Source organism: Macaca mulatta, chromosome 8, assembly GCF_049350105.2.
Source record: "Macaca mulatta isolate MMU2019108-1 chromosome 8, T2T-MMU8v2.0, whole genome shotgun sequence".
NCBI classification, from domain to species: domain Eukaryota; kingdom Metazoa; phylum Chordata; class Mammalia; order Primates; family Cercopithecidae; genus Macaca; species Macaca mulatta.
The window spans coordinates 131,233,738-131,246,644 of NC_133413.1; positions in this window are offsets into that span (position 1 = coordinate 131,233,738).

The following is a 12,907-nucleotide window of genomic DNA, read 5'->3' on the forward strand; positions in this document are numbered from 1 at the left end:
CCTCCCTTGAGCTTCTTGTTGAGGAATTTGCCCTTTGGGGACCAAAGTCCCACAATAGCTTAACTTTTAGTTTTGGGTTATTTGTTTGAAAAGTTTCCCTTTCCTGCCTTTATTGGTTTAAAAAAAAGGGTAAAGAAGAGTCTTATTGATAGAACCAATTCCTCATCAAAGCAGTATTCCCTATGCTCCATTCTACTTGGAGTTAAACAGGCTCCATTTTCCATTTCCAAAGCATTTTGAGATAGAGCAAAGCAAAAGGAAATACATAGATTCTTTAATCAAGTTCTGAGAATAGCAGATTCTCTAGACTTACTGAAAATATTGGCCATCAGTGCTGCTGTTCCCTGTGCTTGGGAAGCTCTCTAACCAGATGGCCATTGCTCTTGCCCTTCCCCACTTAAGGGATGTGCTGAAATTTATCTTCAGTGAGGCCTTCTTGTCCAAGCATGGGCACTACCATGCCTTCCCCCAACCTCGTTTCTTATTCTACACCCCCGATGTATTTTTCATCACAGAATGTTTCTTCCCAGAACCCTGTGAAAAATAGAATCTTTCTGGATTTTGTTTACTATTAGATCTCAAGTACCTAGAACGATGCCTGATACACAGGATATGCCTCATACATATTTGTTGAATAATTGAATGTTGAATAGCCTTCTAATAAATATTTCATGAATGGATGAATGAATTATTAAGAAAGAAAGTTCTTTGAATTTCTGCTGGTCCTTTCGTTTCTATTCTGGCAGAGCACAAAAGTAAATTGACTTGCCATTTGATGCAGTTTTTCTGAAAGTCACATACATCTAAAGTGTTCCTTACTGTTGGGGGAGATGATTACACCCTCCCCAGGAGAGAAAGGCTAGCAAACACCAAAGAGATAAGCTAGATTTGCTCTGGTGCCCTCTGGCTCTCTTACATACCACTCAGTCTTCTCTTGGTTTATCCTGGGTGTTTTTTCTTTTGTCTTGTCTTCTCTAGTAATCTCTTATCTCATATTCAGACCACTAGGCATGTTAGATGTGGGAAGAACCACATAGTCTAGTGACTCCTAAGCCTGGCTGCACCATTATAACCACTTGGAGAACTTTTATAAGTACGGATACTCAGGCCCCACCCCAGGGTATTAAATCAGAGTCTCTGGAAGTGGCCCCCATCAGAATAATTCGTAAGCTCTCCCACTGAGTCTCTTGTGTACACAGAGTTGAGAATTACTGATCTATTCTCCCTTCCACCTCCAATTCAGCAAATGGGAAACTTGGACTCAAAAGTATGTATTAGTTTCCTAGGGCTGCTATAACAAATTACCACAAACTTAAAACAACAGAAATTTATTCTCTCAGTTCTGGAGGCCAGAAGTCTGAAATCAGCAGAACTGGGCCAAAATCAAGGCATTTACACAGCTACACTCCCTCCAGATGCTCTAGGGGACAACTTGGGTCCTTGCCTTTTCCAGCTGCTTCTGCCTGTGAGCATTCCTACTGTTGATTATCTCGTGGCCCCTTCCTTCATCTCATGGTCAGCAGTGTAAGCATCTTTGAATCACTTTCTGCTCCATTTTCACATCATCGTCTTCTCTCCATGTGTCTGAAATCTCCCCCGCCTCTGTTTCGTAAAGATATGTGTTGCTATGGTTTGTGTCTCCTAAAATTCATGTGTTAAAACTTAATCACCAATGTGATAGTATTAAGATGTGGAACCTTTAGTGGGTGATTAAGTCATGAGGGCAGAGCCTTCATGAATGGGGTAAAGGCCCTTATAAAAGGGCTTTAAGGAGTGGGTACACACCTGTCCATTCCTTCCACCATGTGAGGATACAGCATTTGTCCCCTCTGGAGGTTGCAGCAACAGGCACTATCTTGAAGGCAGAGAGCAGCCCTCACCAGACATCAAATCTGCTAACACTTTTATCAAGGGCTTTCCATCCTCTATAACTATGAGAAATAAAATTCTCTTCTTTATAAATTACCCAGTCTCCGCACAAATGGACTAAGACACTTGTGATTGCATTTAGGGTCCTCCTAGATAATCCAAGATAAACTCCTCATCTCAAGAACCTTAATATAATCATACCTACAAAGATCCTTTTTTCATGCAAGGTAACTCTTACAGGTTCAAGAAATTAGGACCTGATATCTTAGGGGGCTATTATTCAGCCACCTACTGGTGTTCAGGGATCAGTCCGAGATTACACAGCTGATACTAGCAGAGTAAGGTGGTACCAGGTTTCTGCTTCCCACTGGAAGCCTCTTTGACTAATTTTACATTAAATGACCTACACAGAGTGAGTTTCACCTTGCAATTTTTGCTTTATAATGTAGCAAAAGTTTCTCCACTATGAATTAAGTATCGACCAGATCTTCAAGTAGTTATAATACTTTTAAGAGTCAACATATATCTTTCCCCCAGTCCATTTCCCTTGAACCTGAGGTCTGAAGCCCTTCCTATTACCAGGCATCTAAACATGCGTTATCCGTTAACTAGAGGAATGTCAACACAGGGGATCAGAGAAGAGTGCACTCAAACTCTTGACTCTTTAGCTTTGAAAAACTTGGAAATAACTGGAAGATTATTTGGTCCAGTGTAACTTCTCCAGACCTTCCCCGCTTGAGACTAGATGAAGATTTCATAGTATAGAGAAGAAAGAGAAGGGAGGAGTGGCATGGATAAATTAAAGTAACAATGCAGTCCTGAGCAAGGAACATCTAGAGCTTACCTCAGGAAGCAGGATGGGGACCAGTTGCTGTTCCCAGAACATCTACTCTGGACAGGTCCTCCCACCCTCAGCCTTCTCTACACATACTGGTCATCCAGTAGAATGGGACCTAATTGTGCCTCACGTTTAGTCAGTCTTCCTCTGACCTACTCTATGTGGACAACACAGCCTCCATGAGAAGGATATGGAGGAATACAGGAGAGTGTCCTGAACACCTAAATGGTTGGAGACAGTAGCAGGGCCAGAAGTGGTAGCTAAAGTGCCCAGCGGGAGAGTGGTGAAATATACTTTCCATTACACGAAGAACTAGTATTTGTATACTGCTTTACAATTTATAAAATGTTTTATGTGCATTTTGATGAGTCCCACTATATTAGGAGATTATGTTACTAAATCTGTGATATTACTTATAGCTAGTGCATGGCCAAGTGGAGCCAAGTTCTGCTTGACCTGTGATTCTTGGCTTTTCCTACCAACTCTCTGGTTTGCCCCTGTGGAAGTGCAGAAATTCCATCAGCTAGATGCCCTGGGATACTCCTGTGACTCTGAGGAATTCAGAGTTTGAGGTCCAGGGTCAACAGCCTTTCAATTTGTCTGCAAGAAGACTCAGAACCCAGGGTCAATTTCTGTTAAGGGTTTATCTTGTTCTTCAGACCAAATACAATAACAAAGGATCAAGTTGGAATTTGTATGGGCGGAGAAAGCAGGCAAGACTGAATAGCTTTTAAATATTCAGTTTACATGGGAATTAAAGTAATGGTAATAAAGACACCTTTAGAAAAATAAATCATGTATGCAGAAGAAGCAACAAAATATAGTCTTGGAATAAAATCACTGTCCTTGAGAGTAGGATACTTTGAAACTAGCATTGGTAACTGATATGGTTTGGCTGTGTCCTCACCCAAATCATATCTTGAATTGTAGTTCCCATAATCCCCATGTGTTGTGGGAGGGACCCAGTAGGAGGTAATTGAATCATGGAAGCAGTTTCCCCCATGCTATTCTCATGATAGCGAGTGAGTTCTCATGAGAGCTGATGGTTTTATAAGGGGTTCCCGCCTTCGCTTGGTTCTCATTTTTCTCCTTCCTGCTGCCATGTGAAGAAGGAAATGTTTGCTCCCCCTTCTGCCATGATTGTAAGTTTCCTGAGGCCTCCACAGCCATGCTGAAGTGTGAGTCAATGAAATGTCTTTCTTGATAAATTACCCAGTCTTGGATATGTCTTTATTAGCAGCATGAGAATGAACTAATGCAGTACAAATCTCATGTCCTCATATTTTAAAACACAACCATGCCTTCCCAACTGTCCCTCAAAGTCTTAACTCATTCCAGCATTAACCCAAAAGTCCAAGTCCAAACTCTCATTTGAGACAATGTGTATTAGTCAGGACTCTTAACAAATAGGAAAGATGTATATATAAGGGGAGTTTATTAAGGCTCCCCTTACACAATCACAAGGTAAGGTCCCACAATAGACCATCAGCAAGCTGAGGAGCAAGGAAGCCAGTCCGAGTCTCAAAACTGAAGAGCTTGGAGTCCGATGTTAGAGGGCAAGAAGCATCCAGCACAGGAGAAAGATGTAGGCCAGAAGGCTAAACCAGTCTAATCTTTCCACGTTCTTCTGCCTGTTTCTATTCTGGCTGCACTGGCAGCTGATTAGATTGTGCCCATCCAGATTGAGGGTGGGTCTGCCTTTCCCAGTCCACTGACTCAAATGTTAATCTCCCTTGGTAACACCCTCACAGACATATCCAGGAACAATACTTAGGATCCTTCAATCCAATCAAGTTGACACTGAGTATTAACTTTCCACCTATGAGCCTATACAAGCAGAATTGTGAATTTAGGAATATCACTTATGTTCTTTCTGCTCTTCTTACCTCACATCTATAAAATGGAAATGATACATAATCTACCAAGAAAAAATATAAAGAATATAGAAAAAGAGAATAGTACAATGTGAATGCAATGTAGCAGTATATCTTAAAATAGGGGAATCCAGCTGGAATGTATGTGTGATGGGTTGAATTATGTACCCTATCCCCAAGTATATATATTGAAGTCTTAAATCCTCAGCATCTCAGAATATGACCTTATTCGAAAGGGTCATTTGGAAACAGGGTCTCTGCAGATGTAGTTAGTTAAGGTGGAGTCCTACTGGGATAGGGTGAGCCCCTAATCCAATATGACTAGTGTCCTCAATAAAGGGGGAAATTTGGAGACAAACACACATGCAGGAAGATAGCTTTGTAAAGTTGGATTTATGCTGCCATAAGGCAAGGAACTACCAGACACTAGAAAACAGGACCACAGAAAATCATTCCCCAGATCCTGCAGAAAGAGCATGGCCTTGTCAATACTTGATCTTGGGCTTCTAAACTCCAAAGCTATAAGACAATAAATTCCTGCTGTTGAAGCCACTCAGTTTGCAGACCTTTGTTACGGCAACCCTAACAAACTAATATATAGTGTCCCGGAAATGGTGTTCCTGTAATGAGGAATACCTGGACGTACCATTTTTGTCATCATTTCACAAGGGAGATTCGACAATTCAGTTAGAAATCTAGGTAGTGAACATATAAACATCCTAGTAAAGATCAGGAAGAAAGTGTCTTTTTTAATATGCAAACTTCTTAATTTTTACAGATGAAATTGAATATTAGGGATGTAATATCATTTTTCAAGGTCCTCTAAGGACTATAGTTAAATGTGTCAAATTATTGGGCCCCAAAGGGGAGCTGATTGAAAGCCCCTTCTATTGTAAGGGGGAAGCAGCATATAGATATGTGCTTTGTTCATTCATTCAATTATTACTCATTAAACTTTTTGAACATATTGATTATATAAGGTCTTGCCTCCTCTTCAGAATAGTGAACGTTTTAATGGTAAGAAATTTGTGGTCAGAAGCTGCCAACTATCATTTATCCCCACATTTGGGCATCCTAAGTACCGACAGTAAGGAGGGCAGGATAAATCACTGTATCCTATTTCCTTTCCTCTTCTCCTTACTTCCTTTTTAAATTCAGTATTTTTTATTTCCCCCACATACCTTACCCTAGATTTGGATAAGAGGAACCCTGGTCATAGGACTCCATATCAGAAAGTTTCACCTAGCACAAAAACAGTTCAGGCCCCAGCCAAACACTCCTCCATATCTCAGTCCTGGGTGGGATAATATTGGAGATGGATATTAGAATCTGGAAAGAAATTGACCAGTAGAACTCTTACATAAGAATAAGATAAATTAATGAATTTTACAGGTAGCATGAAGTCAATAGATTTTGCATAGTGAGACATGGTTTCCAAGTAGGGATAAGGCAATATTCAGAAATTCTTACAATATTGGCAACATTGAGATCAATTCAGAGAAATATTTTGCAATATGATAAATTCATATTACTTTTAAATGTGTTCAAATGTAAGTTGAGATCTCTACTGTCCAATATAGTAGCCACTAGTCAAAAGCATCTGATTAAATTTAAATGAACTAAAATTAAACAAAATAAAACATTCAGGTCCTTAGTCATACCACATTTCGAATACTTAACTGCAGCATATGGAGAGAAACTACCGTATTAGACAGTTCAAATCCAGAACATTTCTATCATTGAAGAAAATTTTACTGGACAACACTGATCTGGATGTAACAAGTGTGAAGCATGATACCAATTCTTTACATCAGCCATTACATTGGTACTAAAGCTGAAATTGTAAATAATTTTATTTTTACAAAAATATTTAATATAATTTAACAAATTCTCAAAAAACTAAATAAAAATATTCAGCTTTATTGAAGTAATTCAGAGACCACCGACAGCAGGCCTAGGATAATGGCACAAATCTGGTAGATTAAAAAAATTGTCAAAGTAGAATGTTAGCTGAAATACAGAAACATTTTCCATTCTCTGAAGGATACATATTTTTTATTTATTTTCTCAACTATGCCTATAGAAATGACATTGGGATCAATTCAGAGATCATACATATTTTTTTCTGGATTTAGGCAAAGGAGAGATGTCTTAATGAAACATATCAAGTATGACATCATAACCACTCTCAGATACCCACTGAGAATACTGACTAAATGCCTTCAACTAAATTAAGTTCCAATAGGTGTAAGATTCACTAGAAGAGAAAAATGAAACATGTTTATCTTAAGAAATACTACAGAATTTGAATATTTTTTAAAGAGGTGATAAAATGCAATTGTGCCTTATTTATGTGATAAAATTAAAATTTTAATGATATTTCTGTGGTTATAGTTTGTGACCTCATTAAAATATTTTAACATGATATGTAAAATAATAATTAATTTCTGAATCTAACTATTGTTTAAAGAATTCATTGACAATTCCAATTGCTTATTGCCTCAGAATTTCTCCTAATTGAAATTAATTTTTAAAAACTAAGAACTACAATGGCTCAAGAGAAGTGTATGTAATTTGGCTTTACTGCCAATTGCACACAAATTATGAGAATCTCTTTAACAACATAGTTATGTGCTGAAATAAAGGTAAGGAAATATTTATGTGAATGGAATATGTAATAGTTAAAACATTTTATGTCTTTAGAACTCATCCTAACATTGACATCTTTCCAATAGAGCACCCCAAGTTGAATTAAATTTCAGTTTTCATATTTTCATTGATATCATGCTGACTTCCAGTCATTTAAAATAAATGATGTTAGAAATCTTTTCCAATATTGTCATTATGAAGGTATACTTTTCAAGGAAGGACAATAGAACGTATTTTAATGAGGAGTGTGTTAGTTTGGTTTATTCCTTTAAAATATATGGTAAACTCTTTAGAATACAATAAGTGGGCCTCAATTTGTCACCTTTGGTCTAGGAATAATAAGAGTAGACCGGACCTGGCTATCCTTCTAGAGGAAGTAAAAATTACTTTTTACACAGAGTAGTTAGAATCTCCTGTTTCTGGCCCTCAGGGAGTTCACCGGGATGAATGCGTGGATTCTAGTTCAACTTTATGGCTCACTCACCACAGCCACATAGATCCAGACACTTGGGAGTTGGAAATATTTAGAGAAGGGAAGACTGTATTTGCAATGTGTTATACTGTAATTTAGTGGATACTGACCAGTCTTACAACAGCGTTACAAATACAGAATAAGAGAAGGACGGACCATTAAGCTGTGGTTTGAGGGATTTCATTGACGCACCAGGAAACATGTGTTTGGCAGCAGATTATTCTTAAACCTTGCAATGGTTGATTGAGGCCAATAGTGAGAGCCTCTGCCTTCTCTTCCTTTGGGCTACAGTTGGATTTCTCCAATATGAATGTAATGACCCAGGTGTAGCCTTGTCTGAAAGCGGAGGAGTAGGGCATACAATGATATACAGTCCTTAGAGCTCTAGAAGGTTAGGATTTCATGGCCTGCTGTTTAATCATTACACAATCACACATAACTGCAACTCAAAGGCAGGAAATGAGTTTTACCACAATTTCTGAGCAAGTAAGGAAATGGTCTGCACAGGCTGCAAGGGACTGTGCTCTTGCTGTTTTGCATTCTTGCTGAATGCCTAAGGGAGCCCTCTCACACATGGACCACTGGTAGAGGAGGAGGAGGGCTTTGAATTCTGTTTTGCCAGTGATATACTCCATTGTGAATGACCACTAAGAGGGCCAGCCTGAATTATGCTCATATAGGATGAAGTTGCAACATGTTGTAATAAGGAGCAGCTTTCTGAGTCATGTATCCTAAGTGAAAGCCACCCTCATCCTGGGCTGACTGTCCATCTCAGGCCCAGCCTGTACCAGCAGTCACAGGGGAGGGTCATTCATGAGCAGTCTCCTGGCTCAGGTTTCCCGACAGCAGCTGCTGGTCATGTAGGCATCTGAAACCTTTGAATGGAGTATGTGAGATGTCTGTCTGACTTACAAGAAAAGCTCTGCAGCTCTGAACTCAGGGAATGAAATGGATTTGGAAGGGAGCAAGAAATGGCAGAGGCCACTAGATAAAAGGGGCAGGCATCTGTGGCTGGGCTGAGATAACAGAAAGAGGAGCACACTTTTTTTTTTTTTTAATAGAACCACTTCAAATCAGTATTAAATACACATACATCTGGGGGAAATGCTTGCAATGATGGCTGTCCAAAGTGAAGGTCTGGAGCCCCTTAGGATGTGAGCTTCATGAAGGAAAAGATTGTTCATCCCTGCAATGCCAGGGCCTGTAAGACTGCTAGGTGTATAGGTGGTACTCACTAAGTATTGTTGAGTTAACCAGTCAGTGGATGGCTCAATACATCTATACATTTCATGAGAGTCCACATGGCCTAAGTGGAAAGAGCTTGAAGGCTGGAAACAGACATTTACAAATTTGAGATCAGCTCCTTCTTTTTGTGTGTGATTGCAATGCTTTTAGCCTCAATTTACAAAATATTTTAGATGTGTTTAATAATAATCACCTTGCTTGGTTGGGTGAGAATCAAATGAAGTGTCATATTAAGTTTCAGGTATATGTTTACATTGAGGACTTAATTCTCTTAAGTTCTTTATTTCTTTTCCTGGAGTTGGGGAAGTGTAGTTTCAATAGAACAACCCACAGAATCTGCTTCTTATTCCCAAAATTATTCAATACTTAGAAACAAGGCAAAGACAGTTGTGTGTCCTTTCAGTGTCATTCTGAAGCACTGTATAATAGACTTACCCAAAGACTGTTTAATAATTGAGGCAAATATGCCTGTGTTTGCTATCCTATTTATTATAAATCAGAGCCCTGATGCTGTAATGTCACATTTTAACTTGTAGGTTTTTGTCCAGTAGACATGCAAATAATTTCTGTCTAGTAGAAAATGTAACTGCAGAGGACAGTTTACTAGTTTTATATAGAATATTTTATTTGAATATTCTTTCTTTAATCCCTTCTTTCTTTCCAGACATTTTACTTGAATATTCTTTCTTTAATCCTTATAAATGCTCTGTTGCTTAAATGCTCTTTGATAATATTTTATGATTTCACCAATTCCTTCTGAAGTTAATATAAATTAATCATTATACATTGTATGTGAGTCATGTTTTTATCCTTTTGAATATTATATTTTGCTAGTACTTAGAGATTTCCATTTTTTGCTAGCAATACCTATAACATACTAGATACTCAACATAAGTTTGTTGAAAAAAATGAGTGAATGAATACATGAAAGCAAGAAGTCACAAAAGGAAGGCTGAGTGAGCCCTGAGTCGTGTTAGCTTTGGACCCTACCTCCTCTCTAAGAGCTTCATTGGCAACTTCAGATCCAGTCTTTCCACTTCATACCAGCTGCACAGAAAGTTTGGTTTAAACCTAAGCATTATGTCAGTGTGAAGAGAAGTTGGGTGCACTCTACACAGTGGAGTGTACTATCAGCAGAGCTCATGCTACTCTATGATGCTTAGCTTGGATGGGAAGCCTCCATCTGCCCTTGGATGCGGCCGCTGATGTTAATTCAGTCTAGGCATTGATGGCCGAAGCTCTGTGTTTTCAACTGTTTAATACCTAGCACCTGGTCCATCTCTTCACCCCTCTTCATTCTGATTCATGATTTCCTCCATATCTCTACTTTTTGCTCTATGTTTCCACCTTGGACGGTATCCTACCTGTTTCTCTCGACAATTCCTAGTGCCTACATTTGGGCATTTAAACTCTTTACTTGACACTCTCATAATTTCTTCATATACTGTATAGCCACATTTTCAATTTTTTGTTTTTATGTTTTTAAAAAAGATATGTTTGTGTCGGTGATTTGTTAGGGATTGTGTTCTGCTCCATGTCATGAGAACTTGAAAATATGGTTCCTTAACAATTCAGGGATCTATTTCTCTTTCCTATAAATAGCAGTGCTGAGAGGGGCAGTTTGGACTTAATTTTGTAGCTGAACAACACTCCCAGCAATCCAGGTTTCTTCTGTGTTTCCACAGAGACTCCCTTGGCATGGGGTTTTTATTTTCAAAAATGTTTGGTGATTGTAAAATGAATGCTCCTTTTCCAGTGTCAAGTTCACAATCTACATAGAATAAGGGACAGAGGTGAAGGGCACAGCACGTATTTTAGTTAAGTGTATCTTTTTCTTACGGAGCTTTCCTTGAATCCCCTCTTAGTGATTTCCAGTTACATCTCCTCAGCCACACTGTGTGATGTAGCTACCATTAGCCACAATGGAAGCTGGGACAAAGCCAGCTACCCTGAACCAAATCTTGGTTCTCTTAGTAAGGAAAAAGGGGAAGCTAAATATAGGGTGGGTATCTAGTCATGTTCACCTTAAATTTTTTATATTTATTTTAATACATTTCATTTTGGCCCTCTGTCTGGGATATCTCTCAAAATTTATAATCATGTGAGAAAGAAAGAAATATTTTTATGCCATTGTTTTAAGTCAAAGGACTTGACAGTGTTAGAATGGATAAATTGGGGCATTGAGAAATAACATAACAATCAGACATTCAGACATATTACGCAAATTGGAGTTGAATCCTAATCATGCAGTTTACAGGCTATGTAACATTGGACAAATTTGATTAAGTCTCATTTATCTTAATCTCTAAAATGGGAATAAAAGAAGAGCAATGTCTAGGCATGGGTTTCTTAGAAAACAGAGTCTATGACAGAGTTCACCTATTAAGGCTTTTTGGAGGGTCCAGTGTCAGGGCAGCGAGAATGGGAGTGAAATGAGAATTAGAATATTTAATGAGATTTCACAAATTTGTAACAGAGTATTAGAATTCTGAGATAATTTCTTTCCTACTGGGGTTAAAATGTTATTTATGTTATGAAATTACGGTAATGGTAGTTTGAGTTTACTTTTTAATCCTCTCATTAACAACAAAAAAAGGAAAATTGATACCTCTAGGTTTCCTGGGTTGCACCTATAATATTAGGTGAAGAAGAAATCTTAGAGATCAAGTCATTTCTAAAAACATTAGAAACATTCACCTAATATGATAATTATAGGGAGATGAGATGTTTGTTTACTTTAAAAGACTCAAGTAAAAAGCAAACAACACCATTAAAAAGTGGGCAAAGGTTATGAACAGACACTTTTTAAACAAAGACATGTATGTGGCTAACAAACATGAAAAAATACTCAATACCCCTAATCATTGGAGAAATACAAATCAAAACCACAATGAGATACCACCTCACACCAGTCAGAGTGGCTATTACTAAAAAATTTTAAAAATAGCACATGCTGGCAGAGTTAAGGAGAAAAGGGAACACTTATATACTGCTGGTGGGAGTATAAATTAGTTCAACCACTGTGGAAAGCAGTGTGGTGATTCCTCAAAAAACTAAAAACAGAACTACCATTCAACCCAGCAATCCCATTACTGGATATATACCTGATGTGGTTTGGCTGTGTCCCCACCTAAATCTCAATTTGAATTGTACCTCCTAGGATTCCCACGTGTTGTGGGAGAAACCCAGGGGAAGGTAACTGAAACATCGGGCCAGTCTTTCCCATACTATTCTCATGATAATGAACAAGTCTCATGAGATCTGATGGGTTTATCGACTTCTTTCTTCTTTTGCTTCTTCCTCATTTTTCTCTTGTCACCCCCATGTAAGAAGTGCCTTTTGCCTCCTGCCATGATTTGGAGGCCTCCCCAGCCATGTGGAACTGTAAGTCCAATTAAGCCTCTTTTTCTCCCCAGTTTCAGGTATGTCTTTATCAGCAGCATGAAAATGGGCTAATACAGTAAATTGGTACCGGTAGAGTGGGGCATTGCTGAAAATATGCCTGAAAAGGTGGAAGCGACTTTGGAACTGGGTAAGAGGCAGAGGTTGGAACAGTTTGGAGGGCTCAGAAGAAGATAGGAAAATATGGAAAAGTTTGGAAACTCCTAGAGACTTGTTGAATGAGTTTGACAAAAATACTGATAGTGATATGAACAATAAGTTCCAGGCTGACGTGGTCTACTATAAAGACACATGCATATGTATGTTTAGTGCAGCACTATTCACAATAGCAAAGACTTGGAACCAACCCAAATGCCAATAAATGATAGACTGGATAAAGAAAATGTGGCACATACACACCATGGATACTACGCAGTCATTAAAAAGAATTAGTTCATATCCTTTGCAGGGACATGGATGAAGCTGGAAACCATCATTCTCAGCGAACTAACGCAGGAACAGAAAACCAAACACTGCATGTTCTTACTCATAAGTGGGAGTTGAACAATGAGAACATGG